This window comes from Carlito syrichta, unplaced genomic scaffold, assembly GCF_000164805.1.
Source record: "Carlito syrichta isolate Samal-C Ts95f unplaced genomic scaffold, Tarsius_syrichta-2.0.1 Scaffold303305, whole genome shotgun sequence".
Lineage (NCBI taxonomy): Eukaryota > Metazoa > Chordata > Mammalia > Primates > Tarsiidae > Carlito > Carlito syrichta.
Genome location: NW_007247401.1, coordinates 516,094 through 520,720, shown reverse-complemented (window position 1 = coordinate 520,720; position 4,627 = coordinate 516,094). Strand labels below are relative to the sequence as shown.

The 4,627-nt window shown below is 46.3% G+C and overlaps 1 pseudogene across 1 annotated transcript; it reads right to left on the bottom strand.

Moving 5' to 3' along the window:
• Positions 1–1,015: 1,015 nt before the first annotated feature.
• LOC103260700 lies at positions 1,016–1,748 on the bottom strand (annotated as a pseudogene). The gene is made up of 2 exons (XR_002481973.1): positions 1,281–1,748; positions 1,016–1,211 (listed from the first exon to the last, which is right to left on the bottom strand). The product of XR_002481973.1 is annotated as a eukaryotic translation initiation factor 3 subunit K-like (transcript).
• Positions 1,749–4,627: the final 2,879 nt, after the last annotated feature.

Sequence of the window (4,627 nt, the reverse complement as noted above, 5' to 3'; positions counted from 1 at the left end):
TGTCTAAGCACTGGACACCAAGACTGGATCTAAGAAACCATGGAGGATAATGACATGTAATAAATAATTATAGTATTACTGGATAATTCAAATACAGCATAATCAGCCAGGCTCGGTGGCTCAGCCTGTAATCCCGCGCCTTGGGAGGCTGAGGTGAGTGGATTGCCAGAGCCTGCAGGTTCGAAACCCACCCGGGCAACTTGGTGAGACCTCATCTCTACAATAAATCAAAAAATGAGCCGGGCGTGGTAGCACATGCCTGTAATTCCAGCTACTTGGAAGGCTGAAGTGGAAGGATCGCCGGAGCCCAGCAGGTCAAGGCTGAGGTGGCCGGGAGCAGCCACTGCACTCCAGTCTGGGCGACAGAGTGAGAGTCCAACTCAAAAAAAAAAAAAAAATACAGCGTAATCAGAATATATAGGGGGATGAACAATTCATGAGTTGGACTTTGCAGGATGCATAGGATTTCCTAGGTAGGGAAGAGAAGAGCATTCTCTCTCTGAAAAATTAGAAGCACAGTAGTGAGAGAGAAAATGTACTGAATGGACAATGGCCAGTGGTTTACTGTGAATGAAAAACAGAAATGTGAGATGTAATTCAGTTGAGCTCGCGTGTCTTAGCAGGATCCTGGTCATGAAGGGTAGTTACTTACACTCAGAAATTACGTGTTAACCATCGTGGATGGGTAGCCGTTGAAGAATAAGATTTCTGATGACAGGATGGAGGATGGACTGGAAGGGGATGAAACTGGAGCCCTCTAGGACAAAGACATCTGTGACAAAACTCAGGTGACTGGTAATGGGCACCTGGAACAAGACAGCAGCACAGGGGAAAGAGAGAAGCCAGATGTGAGAGTTATTAGGAGAACACACTTGACATAATTTGATTGGGTGGAGATGACCAAAGGGACATCAGGCTAGGAAGTACCAGGAAAAATGGCTGACCTAAGGGTTGCTATTCCAACATCTTGTGCCTTCTCTTCTCTCTTTCCCACCATGTGTCCTGGTTTTCTTTCTTTTTTTTAAGTCAACAATCTTTATTAGAAGTCTGTAGTTACTGGGAGGAGGCCATGATACTGGATACACTGTCAAAGTCAATCTTCTCCACGGTATTCTTGGGCTTAATGCTCTCCTCCTGGCTACAGATGAAGATCTGTCCCGACTCCTCAGCACTCCAGCTGTACTTGCTCATCCACACCTTCAGCTACCTATCTGTCAGAACCCAGAGCATCTCCGCCAACAGCCAGTGGTTGATGTGCTGGTAGGTGATGCCCACAGCACAGCAGATAAATTTTCAGACAGAGTCTTCAAAGCCAGTTATCCCTGTCAAGAGGTCCATGTTTTCATCAAAGGCTTGCCAGAAGGCCTTGAAGTGGCAAGTCTCCAGCAGGTTCCCAAGGTACAAAATCTGTGGGATTGGCTGCTCTTCTTGATGTGCCTGGTCAATCATGCACTTGCACAGGGTAAAGCCAGTGTGGGGCAGGTTGGTGAGGGTCTTCAGCAGAATATGGGCAGTGACTATGGTCTGAAAGAAGGCTAGGTTGAACTGGTACAACTTCAGAACAGCCAGGTTGGCTTCCAGATCATAGGCATTCTCCTTTTCCTGTGTCTCCACATAGTTCTTCAAGGTGGCCAGGTTTTCAGGATTGTACCTGTCAATACCCCTGAGCAACTTGCCCACATTTGCCTTCATCTGCTCAGACATTGCCATGACTACGGTTGTGTTCCACAACTAGGGCTAGAAATGAACATGACACTGGCATGGTGTCCATCCACAAGGACTGGAAAAGAAAGAGATGGTGGACACAGAAATATGTCATCGTTGTTGCTCTAGCTCCAGGGTGGGGGCTGGTGAAGAGGTGTCCTGGTTTTCTTAGATCCCCTCCTGTTCTTGAAATGTCACCATCACCACCCACATGGGGCCCCACCACCACTACCCCATTGAATTGCAAGAGCTGAGGCCACACACAGAAGCCTGGGAGGCAGCGGGTCCCTGTTGCACTTCATTTCTCAGTCATAAAGATAACAAAAACGATTGCATATTGCTTCACAGTGCCTACAATTTTTTTCACATCTGTGCTTTGCTTGAGCCATACAACCACCCATGTCTGTAGGAAAGACAAATTTTATTGTTCCCATTTCACAGAGGAAGAAACTGAGACTGGGTCCATAGTGCATTCTCAGAGAATCAGCATGGTGTAGCCTAACAAGCCTGTCCAGCAATCCTAGATTGGTTTCCTACCTACTGCCTCTGGAACTTTCAGCTGTTACCCAGACTCTCAAAGTGTCCATTTTTTTCTCAGAAAATGGGGGCAATCCCTGCCTCCTGGGATCATTGCACATGCTAAAATAAATGATACACACAAATGCTTAGCATAGACTTGGTAAAGTCTCAATAAATGTTAGCTGCTGCTTTTGCAGGTCTTCTAGCTCCAAAGCCCCAGCTCATCCTGCTGTATCTCACTGTCCCTTGCTCCTGGGAGAGAAACATCTTTTCAGAAGGCTGTAATTTGCCTTACAGGCCACTAAATGACAAAAGAAAAGTGCCAAAAATGAAACGTGAATATTTCATGGGGCCTGGTATATCATTCAATAGCTACAACTCACGTCCCAAAGTTTTTGAAATACTGAGGAGATCGTGTTGATGGAGAGATGTTAATATTTTAAGACCCACTCCAGGCCTCAACAGAGCCTCCTGTGCTTGGAGGAAGTGTAAGTCTGTTAGGGTGAAATGTCGGCATGACTATGTGTCTTACAAGAGGACTGGCTACTGGAATTGGGCAGGGTTTTTGGCTTCCATTTGTCACTAGTCTCAAGTAGAACCTACAGTCAGAGGTATCAGGGTGTCTGCAAGGGTGACGAAGACAAGGCGCTAAGCAGTGTGTCCCCCAAGAAGCCACTGAGTGGATGGAAGTCTTTCTCAAGAAAAACAAGTTTCTAGTTCCCACATCAGGATCTACTTACACCTCCTAAGACTTTTCTACACGCTTCTCTCCAGTGCTAATGCTCCATAGCGAACAATGTGAAGGTGGGAGGGGGGATGGGGGGAAAGAGGACGGGCATAGTATTTGGGTGCAAGATGAGGAGGGATATCTTAGGGAAAACAATTCACGAAGAAAGGAAGAGGGCTTCCATTCTGCATGGTTGGATGGAATAAATGTTTGAGCAGCATTCTGTCCAGCTGGGGAAAGGCCAAGACTAATTTAACCTTTGGTCAAATGGTTGGGAGTTAGCTAGTTTCCTTTTTCCTCTTACATCACTCCCAGAGATTCAGACAAAAATAACATGGTCCCGATTACATGACATTATGGGCTCTGAAAATACACCAGGGAGGATAGTGTTGAAACCCCTCAGAGGCAAATTAATCCTAGCAAAGCAACAGCTGTAAGATTGATACAAATAGGGGAAACAACAACATATTGGCTCCGGTTTTGTTTAAAAGTTGACTATTAATCCAAGCAATTTAAAAAAGGGGCTAAAAACACTAATTTGAGAGTGTTTCTGTTACTTGAAGATGGTGCTTGTTGAAATGCTCACCAGTCCTTTATGTGCTGTGGTCCACTGTTCGATACACTTTGGGATTTAATTCCCAAATTGTTTTTTATTCTTTTGTTTCAAACTGAAATAAGTGTCATGGTGAGAAAGAGCTTACCTCTGCTGAATCAGAGTTTCAGCATCAGGCCTTTATCAGGGAAGCCAAGGCGTGGGTGTCGCCTCTGTCCTGGGCTGCTTGCCCAAATCTGGTAAGCAGGAGCTGGGCACCTGCCCCTCCTCCCCAGGCTGAGCCTGTCCAGAGCGGACACTTGAGTGTTTCCTGAAAGCACAGCCTGCAGCCCCTGGAGGACAATCTGCAGAACTTGTATGCACCATTTACACTCAAAAATCAAAATATTTCCTCTCCATGGGACACAGCAGCCCTCTCTACACCCTCCCACTTTGCAATTGGGCATTACTTAGAGACCCAATATGAACCCTAGAATAGAAATCTCACAGCTAGAGCAGAACTTAACCAAAAGGAACATACTTTTAGGACAAGAGGAAATCTATCGTAATGGTTACAGGCCTGGTCTCTGTACTCAGATTGTCTAAATCCAAGGCCAACTTGGCCCATTGCTGTTTGCTTGGCTTTGGGCAAATCCCCCTCTGTATCTTGGTACCCTCACTTGGGAAATAGAGATAAGAATAGCATCTATATCACAGGATGGTTGGGAGGTTGAATGATATTGCCTGGGAAGCCCACAGGCCTGACAAGTAATAAGAACAAAACAAGCCAGCTGCTATCATTGTCAGAACCACAGTGCTCTTGGAGGACTTAGCAAACTTCCTTTAGAAATTGGGTGGTGGGTGGTGGCCTGAATCTTCAGGACTAGGCTATTTGTAACTCTTCTAATCATGAAAACAAAGAGTGTCAGGGTAACAGTCACGTAATCAGTGAAAAGAGTCCCAACACCAAGCCTGGCAGGCAAGCAGAAGAGAGGCTCTCCTAGGATTGGGGGGTTGGGGTCTGTTGTGGGGGAAGAGGGCTTGGACTCATCAAAAAATAGAAGGGAGAGCTGGGTTCGGTGGCTCAGCCTGTAATCCCGCGCCTTTGGGAGGCTGAGGTGAGTGGATTGCCTGAACCCGCGGGC